The sequence below is a fragment of the Rhinolophus sinicus genome, chromosome 4, assembly GCF_057876585.1.
Source record: "Rhinolophus sinicus isolate RSI-liver-muscle chromosome 4, RSI-T2T, whole genome shotgun sequence".
Lineage (NCBI taxonomy): Eukaryota > Metazoa > Chordata > Mammalia > Chiroptera > Rhinolophidae > Rhinolophus > Rhinolophus sinicus.
The window spans coordinates 31,608,955-31,624,411 of record NC_142504.1 but is presented as its reverse complement, the minus strand read 5'-3'; the positions used below and the strand labels follow the sequence as shown (position 1 = coordinate 31,624,411).

General features: G+C 33.4%; 1 protein-coding gene across 17 annotated transcripts in view; it reads left to right on the top strand.

Annotated features, from left to right (window-relative positions):
• Positions 1-15,457, top strand: part of PPP1R9A (protein phosphatase 1 regulatory subunit 9A) — a 273,673-nt gene that overhangs the window by 161,891 nt on the left and 96,325 nt on the right. The window lies entirely within an intron of this gene.

Genomic DNA, 15,457 nt, shown 5'->3' with positions numbered 1-15,457 from the left:
ACTTAATAAGACAGAGGGTACATTCTTTTGGACCTTAAAGTTTATATCTAATCCTGGGATTCTGAAAATTGAAGATTGGAAAACAAATAAAAGGTAGTCCTGAGCCAACTAAGGTCAAGCTTTGATATTCGTTTTATTTGGTCATAGGGTACTTATTTTTAAATATAGTATTGCTTATGTCTTATACTTTTCCATAAGTCCTATGAAGAAACACATAGGAGACATGATTTACTATGTGTAATTACAAAAGTGTTTTAGTGTTATCATCATTGAAATGAAACTGCCAATATTCTGAAAATATCATTGAGTTAATATTGGTATAAAGAGGGTAACGTTAGGATTTTATTGCAGCATATTTTATGTTGCACACGCATGAGTTAAAGTTTTAGAATTTAGACTTTTTCAGTTGGAAAGCACCCTTTAATGCTAAAGGGAATGTGTTAAGGAATACAGCCTCAGTGACTTTTATGGGTGCTCTGTTGATGCTTCAAGAATACCCATAGTCCTGAGAAAAGTATGTAAAGTAATTGGAAGAGTACAGGACAGAACCGTACTATCCCCTCAGTAAATGCGATGGTCTTTCTGGAGATTGCTGTCAGTTCTTGAGACAGCACTTTCCTGTGTCCATAAAACTTGGTTTTGAAACTGCCCATTAGGCTTTAAAGTGAATTTTAAAAGTGAAATAAGATACACAAGTTATAAGAACATTTCTCAGTTGGAGAAAAGTCTGTAGTTACATGAAATGATCACCATCCCTTTCTTTCTTCTCATAATTTCATGTTGTTACCGTTTCAAGCCTTGTACACATTGCCAAAGGCTTCTCTACTGGTCTCCCTGATTTCAATCTCTCCCTTCTTGAATCTGTATCCCTAAGGGAGGAACATAATAGCAGTTTTCAAATATATGAAGGGCTATCAGAAAAAGGAATTGACTCATTCTATGTAACTCTAGCAGTACAACTAAGACTTATAGAAATGCTGACCACCGGGTCTTGTCACTCACCTCTCCCTGTGTTCATGCTCTGCTGCAGTCCTATAAGTACAGTCATCATCCTTCAAATGTGATTTGTGCATTTTTCTTTTTGGTGCCTTCCTCGCTGCCATTTTTTTTCCTGTTTAAAATGCTCTCTCCTGTTTAGAACCTACTTATCTTGAAGAACATATTTCAGATTCTTTTCCCTCCAAGAAGTCCTCCTTGACCTCTCTATCCCCTACTTATCTCTTCCTCCTGGTACACTTATTATTTATACCACTTTTTTTGACCTTGAGGTTGCAGAACATTCTACTTTAGTCTTTTAAAGGCATACATATGATTTCCCATTCACTTTGCAAAAATCTTGTTGTTAAAATGGGATCTGTAACCTCCTTTGTTCCCCCAAAGTGTTTAACGCTGGGTCTTAATTGGTTGAAATTATGTGACCTAGGATCTCAATGAATTGAATGTAAGAAACAAAGTCTTTTCTCAACTTCAGCTTATTAAACATAATATTTGAATCCCCTGAATATATTTTATGTGGTGGTTCTTCATAAGGTATTAATGTAAAAAACAGGATCCAAAAACTAGACTTGTGTTTTTAATGGAGTATTTTAAACTGAGGGTTTCAAATATGTATAGTTCTGTATTTCTTATTCATTGGTGATTGAGCTACCACATTCAGTAGTGACTAAAATTTATTTTTTGAAAACTGTATCTGAAAAATTACTAAATTTAGTTTGAACTTTTCTAACTACTAAGCACAGAACTAGAAGGAATGTATTGGAAGTCATGGCTTTTAAAGAGCCAGAAAGGGGAAACATAAGCTAGAGGTGATGAGAAAATTGAAACTTAGATTTGGACATGATTATTTTTTAAGTATTAGAGATCAAGACTTTTATGTATTTCCTGAAAATGTGTATGAAACTGGTGCCTGCATTTGGAGGTGAATCAAAATCACACAGTGAAGTTCTGTGACTTCACCCACACTTATAGAGAATTACTTTTTCTATCTGACCTCTTATTCTGCTTTATTTTATTAAACTTTGAATTGCTATACCTGAGTTTATGAAGTAATAGTACTAGTGAAGACTCCATTAATATACCATTTTAAACACAATGGAGACCTCATAATACAAATATTTTAGTATAACTTTTAAGGGTATATATATTTTTCAATCCTACATCATTTGTACGAGTTAAAGCATATTAGGCCACTGTGAAGAAGTGGTTCACCTCCAACCAGGCTAGGTTTCTGGGGTATGGGAAGTGAGGCCTAGCTGAATGCCTTGGGAAATGATTATTATTTCCTCCATTTTGCTAACATCATGTAAACTAAGTACTGACAATGAGTACTGTGCTAATATCATGTTAACTGCTGTAAGAAATTGATTGACAAAGGACTCACAGGACTCCAACAGTTTGTGTTTAGAAATGATGTAACACAGCAACAGTGGGAGAAAGGTAAGCATTGAAGGGGTGGGTATGGAGGACTCACACATAGTTTATACTATCCCTCCACTGGGTCCCTCAGGACTTGTTCATCTCGAGATGTTAAACCACCATGGATGGACATGCTCACGTAGCACCTTGGTACCAAGAAGCCCACAGTGTGTGTGTGGTAGGGGTCTCTTATAGTGCTGGTTGTGGAGGTACATTCCTACTACGTGACCAGCTCAATCATTGTAAACACCCACACTCCACCAAATCCAGGTACAGGTAATAAACCCAGTTATTGTTACCATACAGTTCTGGTAGGCTGGTACGTCTTGCCTTGAAAACAGCTCATGGACCCATGTTTGTGAAGCATCGTTTATCTGGTTAGTACCTTTCACAACTTTGACCAATAATGTCAGTGCTATCTATGCTCTGGGGGACTCTGGAGATAAGAACTTGGTCAATCCAGAATGGCTCTAAATTAACTCATGCTATGTAATCCATATTGCACAACACATTTACTTTAGATTCTTTTTGACTATAGATTCATACTACTTATTATGTCTTTACTGTACATTTAAATGTTACCTGGTAAAAACCTAAAAAGAAAATGTATCAGTTATTTTAAAACCTATAATATTTTTGGTGGTTGATAGAATGTAACTAGTTTAAAAGTTAGAATAAAGTTCTGTCCTCATTGTCAGATCTTGCATTACGTAAAAAGTAATCTAAATAGTTTACATTCAATTCATTTAAATTAGCACGTTTATCTACCCATTCACAATTCACTTTTACATTAGAACTTACTAAACGATGCTCTTCTTGGAGATACTGAAAAGGCCCTCATGGTTGTTGGTCTACGGTTAGTTATAGGAAAAGTAATTTTAAACTTGAAATTATAAAGTCAATAGAAAAAATTAATAGAAGTAGTGCAAAAGATTTAAAAAAAAATACTGGTTGTATACCTACGAAAAGAAGGTAATAATCACTAGATATTCATAGGCTGATTAAAAGTTATCCAAAACTACTTTTGATTTATTTTTGGATATAGAACTTAGCCTTCTGTGATGTCGTTTTGCTAGAGATGTCCCAAATTTAGACATCTGGCTCAATGTCTTGAGTTATATCTTTCCAGACAAGAGGAAAACTATGTTTTGAATTATAGTTTAAGTAACAGATAAGTAAAATCATAGAGGTTAGTTCTTTTACCAACTATAAATAATATTTAATGTATTCGTTGATATTTATCTCTGCTTTTAGTACCAGGAAATACTGTCTTTCTGTGTAACTGCCTTTTTCATATGAAGCCAGTCTTCATAGATTCAGATTCTGGCTTAACCACTTATTAGCTATATGAGTTTATGGAAATGTTTCAATCTCCCTGTGCCTCAGTTTCTCCATCTATAAAAATGGGCATCGTGATAGTACCTACCCCATAGGTTTGTGGTGAGCATTAAACAAGTAAGTACATATTTTGCATTTAAATGAATTCCTAGAAAAAGTTAGAATTCAATGAACTCTTAGCTATTATTATTTTCTTCTGAAAACTCTGGTCACTTCTTAGGTGTTCATGAGATTGCTAGAAAATCCAGAGTTCATTTTATAGCCATTGAATTTGTATAATAACTTTATTCTTAGCTTTCTAATCCTTGTGATCTTTAATTTTTGTAATTTTCTATGTATACCATTTTCCTCTTTCATTTATTAAAAAAAAAAATCTTGAACTTTTTAAAATAAAAAAAATGAATACATATTAACAAACAAAGTCAAATTGTTCAATAGTATAAAACTAAAAGTCAAGTATTCTTTTCCTCTTGCCCCGTGCCTTAGTCTGCAGAGGAAAGCATTGTTAGCAGTCTCTCTTTTAAGTTCTTCTGGAAGTACCAATATAAGTCTTGGCTTCATTTTTTCATTCTTCAATTTTAGATAAAAATCGAATGATTGCTTGTTATACAACCTTCAGTTACCAAATTTTTCTGTTAAAAAGTTTATAGAGGAGATCGGGCGCATTCAGGGTGGTATGGCCTGTGGCCAAGACATGGAAACAACCAAAATGTCCTTCGATAGACGAATGGATAAAGAAGCTGTGGTATATATACACAATGGAATACTATTCGGCGGTAAGAAAAGATGATATAGGAACATTTGTGACAACATGGATGGATCTTGAGAGTGTAATGCTGAGCAAAATAAGTCAGACAGAAAAAGCAGAGAACCATGTGATTTCACTGATATGTGGTATATAAACCAAGAACAGCAAAAGAACAAGAGAAACAAATGAGAAAACAGAAACTCATAGACACAGACAATAGTTTAGTGGTTACCAGAGGGTAAGGGGGGTGGGAGGTGGGAGATGAGGGTAAGGGGGATCAAATATATGGTGATGGAAGGAGAACTGACGCTGGGTGGTGAACACACAAGGGGATTGATAGATGATGTAATACAGAATTGTACACCTGAAATCTATGTAATTTTACTAACAATTGTCACCCCAATAAATTTAAAAAATAAATTAAAAAAAAAGAAAATAAAAAAGTTTATAGCATTTTCTTTCCATTATATAACTACAAATCTTGAGTACTTTTTGTATCGGTTGTTTCAGAAAATTAAGACCAATAGCCAGTATTTACAGTGTATGGTTTTGAAAATATTATTCACTGTAGAATCAAGTAGTGTGACTGAATTGGTAGAGAATGAAATGTTATTTTATGTCATTTCATCTTTGTCACTAAAAAGGAAGACTTCTCAAGGCATGAAGGTTCTAATGGAACCTGACTTAATTTATTTTTAGCTTTCTTGATTTCCTCTGGGTCATATATAGTTGAAAGGGTACTTGTATGTCTGAAAATGAATTTGTATGCCCTCAAATATGGCTAAGTATAGTAAGTGAGTTTCAAAGTCCCTTTTCTTCAGTATTATCAACACGTTGCCCATTGTCTTGTAATATGTACAGTTGGTAATAAGTTTGATGTTAACCTAATTTGTAATCTGTGGTTTTCCTGTTTGGATTCTTTCCCTCTCAAAATTGGTTTTGTTTTGTTTTTTAATTTTTATCAGGCTGTAACTAGATATGTGTTTGTTTGTTTGTTTTTGTGCAGTTCTGTGTGGGACCCAGTCTGAAGGCTTAGGTTTGGGAAATTTTCTATTATTAGTTTATTATTATTTTTATTTCTTTCTCTTTGTCTTGGTCTTCTCTTCTCAACCAGTATTAAATGGGGATTCAGTGTCCTGGGCATATTCTCCAGTATCTTCTTTTCTCTCAGGATCTCCATCTATTTATGTTATTGCTAATATATTCTAAGGGTTTTCTCAATTTTATCTTCCACATTACCAATTTACTTGTAAGCCATGGCCTTTTTTTTTTTAGCTATTCTAGCCCCTATTCTCTATTTTCCCTTTCTATTTAAAGCTCTCTCCTCTCTTGCCTGAACTTGAGAATTATCCATCTTCCTATTTGACATCTTCATGTGCTTTTCTAAAAAGCATATCAAGTTTAACACGTTCAAAGTATTATTCTTTATCTGTACCATTTCCTGTTTCCTGCCCTCCTCAAACAAAACAAAACAAAACAAAAACAAACAAACAAACAAAAAAACAACAACCATGATATCATATGATCGTTACTAGCTGGTTTCTTCTTATCAAGTCTTAGTTCAGAAATAACTTTCTCAGTAAATGAGTTCTTCTCATTTTATGCTATTAATGTTGTCCAAACCCCAAGTCAATCTCTATCACATTACTGTGTTTTCTACATCGCATTCATCTAATGATTCTCTGGTGATCCTTTCCTCCTGGCATCAACTCTCTTGTTTAGTCCTCTACCACATTGACTCCTGTCTAGTCTGTATAATGAAGTAATGTTGTATTTGAAGGAAGTAATGATGTGTGAATTCTGAGGCTAGGAAAGAAAAGGCATGTGGCATCTTCCTTGGTCTTTTGGATCACCAGCTTTGGAAAAATTCAGCTGCCATGTTGAGAAGACATTCAAATAGCCTTCTGCAGAGGCCCACACAAGGAAACATTTAAGCCTGCTAACAGCAAGCACCGCTTTGCCAGCCATGTGAGGAAGGAATCTTAGAAGAAGATCGTCCAGCCACAGCAAAGCCTTCAGCTGACTGCAACCCCAGGCATCATTTGATTGAACTTCATGAGAGACACCAAGCCAGAACTGCCCAGGCAAACCTCACCTGAATTTTTGATTCAGAAAAACTATGGAAGATAAAATGTCTATAAGTTTCATGTAATTCGTGTCAGAGAAGATAAAAGTTAGATTAGAAGGGAGGCCATCATTAGAGATTTAACAGCTACTGTAAGGATTAGCCAATATAGTGAAGAACTTTATGCTAATTAATATAACAGAATAAATGGTTAAATTTCTATTATAAGAAGACAATACTATGGAAAAAGTACCCAAGCTCACTCAAGAAAAAAATGTGTACCCACATGAAAATGAATTTAGAGTTAAAACTTTCCAGAAATGAAAATTTCCGTTCCAGTTTGTTTCAACAGTGTATTTTACCAAATATTAGAGGGAGAACTAACATCATATCTGTGCAAACTCTTCCAGAATATAGACAAGGCGACACACATCTCAACTACTTTTATGAGGCCAGCATTACCGTCATACCAAAATCAGAAAAAGACATTAAAAGAAAAATTATTACATACCAATATTCCTCATGAACATAGTTATAACAATCCTTAATAAAATATTAGCAGATTGAAGTCAGTAATTTATAAAAAGGATAAGAAATTATGGGCAAGTAACATCTTTGGAATGTATGACTGATTTAGTATTTGAAAGTCAACCTATGGAATTTCCATACTAATAGACTGATGGAAAAAAATATGCTCATATGCTCACCTCAGTAGATATGATTAAAAGAAACTCTCGAGAAACTTGAAATACAAGGGAATTTTGTCAATGTGATAGCTAGCATGTAAGTGAAACCTACAGTAATCCCAAATGTGAAGGACCAAATGCTTCCCCCTTGCAGTATAAGGACACTGCAAGTATGTCTACTTTTACCACTTCTATTCAGCATTGCACTAGAGGTCATAGCTAGTTCAGTGAGCAAGAGTAAGAAACGGAAAGCACATAGATTGAAGAGGAAGAAGTAAAACTCTATTCCCAGACAACATGGCCTTCTCTGTAGAAAATCATAAGGGACTACAAAAGATGTTACTAGAACTAAATGGGTCAAACAAGGTTACAGGAGATAGTTTGATGTACAGAAATCATTTCTATTTCTATATATTAGCAGCAACAAAGAATTGAAAATTTAGATTAAAATAACATTTATGTTAACATCAAAAACATGAAATACTTAAGGATAATCTGACATAATATGTTGAAGGCTTCAGCAAAATTCTTCTGAGAGAAAATAAAGACAACCTAAATGAGTGAAGAAATAAACCATGTTTATGGATCCAAATACTCAATATTGTTAAGATTTCAGTTTCCTCCAAATCTGCAGATTAAGCATAATCTCAATGAAAATCTCAGTAACCTTTTTTTTTTTTTTGTAGAAATTAACATTTTTTAACAAGAACAAAGTTGGGGAACTTTCACTGCCTAAAAGCCACACTAACTACAGCAGCCTGGTTGAGGCATAAGGATAGAAATATAGATTAATGGGACAGAATAGGGAATTCCAATATAGACCTGCGCAGACATAAACAATTGGTTTTTGACTAATGCACCAGGGTAATTCAATGGGGAAAATTATAGTCTTTCAGCAATCGGTGCTGGAATAATTGGATAACCACAATTAAAAAAACCCCAAACCTGACCTTCATCCTACAGTCTATACTACACAGTCTAAATTAACTCAAGATTGATCATAGGCCTAAGTGCAACAGCTGAAACCGTAAAATTCCTAGAAAACAGGCAAAAATCTTTATGATCTTGGGTTAATCCAGGATCTTTTGAGACACAAAAGCAAGAAATATAAGAGAAAGAAATGATAGAATAAACTGCATCAAAATTTAAAACATTTGTTTGATAAATATCCTTTAAGAAAATGAAAAAGCAAGCTAAAGACTGAATATTTGCAAAACAATTATCTGATAGAAGACTCTTAGTTAGAAACTATGAAGAACTCTTAGAGTTCAATAAGAAGATATATAACCCTATTAAAAATGTGCAAATCAATTAAAGGGACACTTCACCAAGGAAGATACACAGTTACGCACATGAAACGCTGCTCAACTTCATTAATCATTGGGCAAATGCAAGTTAAATCCACAGTGCGGGCCTACTTCACACTGATTACAATGGCTGAAATCTCAGACTGATAATACTGTGCACTGATGAGGACGTGCAGCAACTTTCACGGTCATTCATTGCCAGCGGGAATGCAAAACAGCACGTGCAAAGAACCGAACTACCAACAGAACTCAATACCACATTTGACTCACAAAACTGTTACATTGAATAAAAGAAGCCAGACACAAAAGTCTTGGCACTGTATTTAAACTGCAAAGGTGAAAGACGGAACAGTTTTTTAGGTGATGAAAAAGTTCTATATTGTGGTTATTGTATTTGGTACATCACTGTTTATGTATTTGTCAAAATTTATGCAGCTTAATTGTGGTGGATTTTATTGTATATGAAGTTGATCTGATAAAACTGATTTCTAAAATAAAATGAATGAAACTTCAAAAGCCCCATGCTAATTATATTGATGGCGATCTGGAAAGGAGAACCAAGTCTCTTTAACGAAAGGCAGATGTAGTCAAAATGAATTTCCTTAGCAATATGTAGATTTTGTTATACTGGATACTTGTAAAACTACTTTATTATTATTGATATTTTTAGCAGAAAAAAATGTATCTGTATAAAATTCTTTATGTCTGGATGCTTGTCCTTAGTCAAACATGGATTTGCAGTATAACTTTTAAGAACTCGTGTTTTTTTTTTGGTCTACAGCTTTAAGTGGATCCTTGCCTGACTTGTTCATGAATTCTCTGTGGCTAGCATAGTTAATGTACCTAATGTTGCATAACGTATTACCCCAAAGTTTAGTGACTTAAAATGACAAACTTTTACTACCTCACAGTTTCTGCTCTCCACTTCCCAGCTTTCCATGAGAGCCTCTCTCTAGGGCTGCCTCACAACATGAAAACTGACTTCCCCTGAGGGAGTGATCCAAGAGAGTACCTAAGATGGAGTCTGCCGTCTTTCCATAACCTAATATCTGAAGTGACATTTCATCAGTTCTGTGTTTTATTTGATAAAAGTGGGTCAACAAGTTCCTCCCACACTCAAGAGGAGAGAATTGCACAATACATGACTATCAGGAGTCAGAGATCACTTCTTATTATATAATAATCAATAACTAGTTCAATGGGATGGATGGACAGATGGACAGATGGATTGACAGATAGGCAGACAGATTAGTGTTATGCCAGAATATAATTTATTTAATGTTGCGTACCTTATCTTAAGAAGAATCCTGAAAATTTTGAGACTGCTTAGGAAAGATTGACCAGAATGGTGAGAAATCTAAACGTGTTTCCTTCTATATATAAAAGTAAAAGATTCTGCAAACTTTTGCCTAAAAAATAGAAAACTTTAAAACTACATGGTAACACCTGTGAAGCATTTGAAAGAGTGAACTCTGGAAAAAGGATTAGGTATTCTTTTAAAATCCAGACGGCTGTCTTAGTACTGAAGGACGACAGTTATAGGAAAGGGATGTTATAGAGAGAGATCGTGCTTCAGTATAAGAAATTTCTAATATGTTTGCTCCTCAACACCACTGACACTAAAGTTTATTTGCTACTTACGATCAATAATTGTGTATTCATCATGCTTTTATTCCTAGCATGTATTTAATGACTTTTTGATATTGAGCCATACACCACTTGAGAAGGTCAGACTGTTACAGGAATTGTGTTTACACAACAGAAAATAAATTAACCTGAGCGTCTTAAATACCTATCTATCCTTTTTTGAAGAGGTTATCATATTGAAAAGAAAATTTGAATGAATGATAAGTGAGTTTTTTTATAGATATACATGTTTATTTTGGATTCACTCCTGGACATCTAATTTCTTAACATAGAAGGTTTTTGTTTTGTTTTTTAAATTTCACTTAAAATCATTGGTATATCTGAGATTTCTGTTTGAAATGCATTAAATCTTGAAATGTTTTCACTTCATTCACATCATTTTAATGACAGTTTTCGTTGCCATTACAACACCAGGGGAAATTGAGATTTTTCACTTTTTATCAAAGTGATTTCATGATTCTGCATAATATTGAGTGTCATGTAATGGAGGGCAGTGAAGGGATTGCCACATTCATGGAAATCTTCAGTCCTTGTGGATTTTGTGTTTGCATTATTCATTAGACTGTCCTCTTGCCCACAGACAAGAGGAGCAGCCACTATGGATTTGGGGCCATGGATGGATAGTAGACCTTTTTAATCTTGTATCTTATTTCCCCAAAAATAAATCCCAGATAAGATCATTACCCAGATGGACACATTTAGTACATTATGACAATGTTCCAGAAAAAAATGACATGACTGTATTTGAATAAATGTAGATTGTTGTACATGAAAAAATAAGACATCCTCTGAAAATATGCCCTAATGCGTCTTTTGGACCAAAAATTAATATAAGACCGGGTCTTGTTTTTGGGGCAACACGTTATGTATGAGAATAGTCAACAGTCACTAGTGATAGAAGGAAGACTGAAAACAGTGGAGATTTCAAATAACTAAAGAGGACTTTGGCTTAATGAGACATTTTCTGATGTCAATATATACAGATTAACATTTTAAAGATTTCTTTTTAAATGTTTATCTGCATAAATATTTAAACCTGAGACATCAAAGCTAACTTTTAGATAGAGAATTATCATTTCTTGAGAGGATGTACCATTTTTGAAAACATCATTTAAGTGTATACCTATCACATAGCACATAGTCCTTGCAGTAGCATGTGTTAAACAATGTTTCATAAAGAATTCAACTGTAGTCATGTGTTCCTTAATGATGGGGATATGCCTCTTTAAGCAATTTTGTTGTGCAAACATCGTAAGAGTACACATATACAAACCTAGATGGTCCAGCCTACCACCTATCTAGGCTGTATGGTCTAGCCTACTGCTCCTAGGCTACAGGCCTGTACAGCATTTACTGTACTCAATACTGAAGGCAATTGTAACACAATGGTATCTGTGTATCTAAACATATCTAAACACGGAAAAGTTATAGTCAAAATATGGTACAAACAATAAAAAATGGTACACTTATATGGGGCCCTTACCATGAGTGGAGCTTGCCGGACTGGAAGTTGCTCTGGGTGAGTCAGTGAGGGAGTGGTGAGTGAACTTGAAGGCCTTGGACGTGACTGTCACTACTGTAGACTTTATAAACACTAAATACCAGCATCACCAAAAATATGCGAATAATGCATTGCACTATGGCATTATAACAGTTATGACACCACTAGGCCATAGAAATTTTTCAGCCCATTGTAATTATGGAACCACCGTTGTATTATGCAGTCCATTATTGGCTGAAATGTCATTATACGGCATGTGACTGTACTTTGTTTTGTACTTTTGTTTTGCATTGAAATATAGTGAAGAAAAATGTTTTTATACTTAGTATTGGGTTAGACATAAAATTCATTTCAAAGAACTAATGCTTACAATTAAATTTAAATATTTCAGGTCTAGATATTACAGGTCTAGCTTTTTAAAACAAACATTTTTCCAGATGAATTTTAAACTTTTCATATGTTAACTATGTAGCATGTTATATTCATCTCGCTCCCAGTATAGAAAGCAAAAATATGTAAGTGTGTGCAAGTACAAGAAAGAGTCAAAAGCTTGGCTGTGTAGGACTTTAACTTTTAAATACTATCAACAAATTTCAGTGAAAGTGGCTGGATATACATTTACCACCTCTTGCTCCAGTAGAATTGAGTGAAATATTTGAAAAGCTATCGAGTTCAGTCTAAGGCCATAAAATGTGATCAAACATAGGAAAAATGAGACACTTTTTATAGAAATGTTTAAAAATACCACGTGATCTTGTGATCCCAGGCTCAAGTACTGTGTAAGGAGAGTCAGTCTTGTGCAGCCATTTGTTGTTGTTTTTTTAAAGATATATCATTCAGGTTTTGATGTACATGTAACACATATTTGTTTAAAGATATTTGAATGAAAGAATTGGTTGTCTAAGAGCTAAAAACTATATCGTGGTATAGCTTTTCCTGTTTTAGACTAGCTTAACTCTGCCTTGAGAATTTTTAAAGTTTGACATTAAGTGTCATTATGACTAGTATATCACTTTTATGGGAATAGCTTTTCTGAAAAACAAGACACTCATAAAGCATTGTTCAACATAACCTCTCACATGATTCACACAGAACGTGTAGGATCTTTATGCTTTCATTTAAGCAAATTGTAAATGCCATTTTATGGGGATAGTTGTTTATTTTTCGTTTGACAGCTTACCAAATAACTCAATAAACTAATTAAATGAATTCCATATAATCTTGTCATCTAAACTCCAAAGGACAGTACATGGACCATGGACGTTGCTTACTCTGATAATAGATGAAAAGAAAAGGGAAAACTGATTTATCTGCCTTTGCCTATTGTAGCTCAGCACGAGGTGAGAGGGAGCAGTTCTTGGTGAAATAATTCACATTAAAACAAGGTGATTGTTTTAAATACTAGAAACAAGCCATGCTAAAAACGTAAACCTTAATTGTATATTTTAGTCTTAGTATTGCCATTATATGTCAATCATAACCCTAGAAAATACTTTTTGTTTTTTAAAATTTAAATATCCATTACAGTTTGGTTTCTGTTACCTCATTCTTTATAGTGAAAAAATAAAAAGATCACACCGTTCCTTGTAGAATCAAAATTTTTAGAAAGTAACAAGAAAAAATATTTTTTTCTTAAAAAAAAATCTTTGTTTAGAAAAAGGCTGAGTTGAATACATATATGTCATTTCAGTTGGAGATGTGTCTAAACTACAAATCAATTGTGTATAAGTATTGGTTGATTTCATCACACATATTTAGAGGGACTGATTGTTGCAAATTGTTATATTTTTTAAGATTTTAAAATTCAATTTAAAGTGATCAGTAATCTATACTTTTATATTTCAACAGTAACTGAAATTAACATGTTCAGAATATACTTTAGTACAAGGATTTTATCTGTTCCCTGTGGTTGACTCACAAAAGCCTACTCTGTTTTCAAAACTAGCGTGATTCAAAAAAGAGGTAATTGGAACAGTGTGTACAGACAGTACTTTTAAATGCACTCAACCCTATCTAGATATTAATACATTATCTAGATAAAAACAACAGCAAACATTGACTAAACACTAGGTACCAGGTAATTAGTTAAGCTAGTTTTATGGATTATATAATATTTATTTGTTAAATTTTTATATTTATTTTACAAATATGGAAATGAACGATTAGAAATATTAATATTCAAGATCACAGAGCCAGTAAGTCATGTTTATGTTTCAGTGAACTTGTCCTATTAAAGCCATTTGTTGCTTTTACAGACCATTTTAACCCTTAAGTTATACTCTCACAGCATAACATACGGTGAATCCATAATTGAAATAAATAACCTTACTTTAAATTTTACTTTTCTACTAAATTCTGTATGTATTATATTATACATATACTGTTGTAAAGACTGCTTAAACATTGACCAAACATTTAAGAACATATAGAAAGGTAATTTGAAGGTTATACATTTTTTCAAATGGGAGATTTTATCAGTTTTGTTACAATAATAATAATAACAGTGATATCAAGTCATTTCATGTCTATACCACATTGTATTCTTTTACCACTCCTTTAGACCTATGGAGCAGATATTAATTTTAACATGAGGAAATAAGACAGAGAGATTAGTTTAGTTCCAGTTCTGGGTGTTTTTCTTCTGTACCATACTCATCAGGATGACATTCTATTATTGGAAATATGTACTATAAATTATACTGGATGACAAGACTTTAAAGGTGTGTGCAGTTGGGTGCTATAACGCTACGCAGAATACCTGCCTGAATGAAGAGATGTGTACTTTAACATAACACTTTTAAAAGTGAGTATATTTCATGAGATGAATTGTCTATTTTATATGCAATTACTAATCACTTCTGTGTCATCAACTGTGAAGTGATATTGAATATGAATTGATATTGTACAAATAGTGAATAATGTTAAATTGTAGGGGTAAATTCAGAAAGAAAGCCAAGCTGTGATTTTGAGCAACCACGCCTTCATGATTTAAAATGCTAGTTTCTTATGCAATATGGAACAATTCTTATTTCCTCTGAGACTTTGATTGTATGCATTCGTTCCTTTCAGTTTTAGCATCTATCAATAATTCTAGTTTGGAATTAGGGATCATGTTTTGATCATGTTTTCCAGCACATCACACTGGAATTTTGATTAATTATGTAATTACATAATTTATTATACATAATATAATTTATACTAAAAATAATTTTCTGCTTTAAAATTTCTCACAAGATCTTTCTTAAGATTCCTTCATTCATCTTTAAAATCAACAGCAATGGTTTCAACTATTTGGCAAGTGGACCAAATCTTTTTCTCTTCCTGAATTGTGTTCAGAGTAACTTTAAATGACTTGCCTTGCAGAGGAAAGAAACTTCTCAATTCTTAGGGGAAGCTGTTAAACTAAAAGATCTGACAGTGGAATCCTCAAATGAGTTTAAAGAATTTATGCCTTAAATGAATGTGAATTGTAATTTACCTTTTACTTTGAGCTTGGCTACTGTGTTTGATTAATATGCATTTTGTATATTAATTGCTTCCTTCTATCTCTTGTCAACTTTATTGTAGATAAATGATACTCCCTCAAGTTCCACTCTATTATGGATCGAAAGAAAGATAAAAAATAAATCTAGGTTCTACTAAATCTACCATCCTAGGATATGAATTTCTTAATTACTTTATATTTGTATCCCTAGACCTGATTTCTTACTTTTAGCTTGTTGCCAAAAATATAATGAATTCAAGATAGTC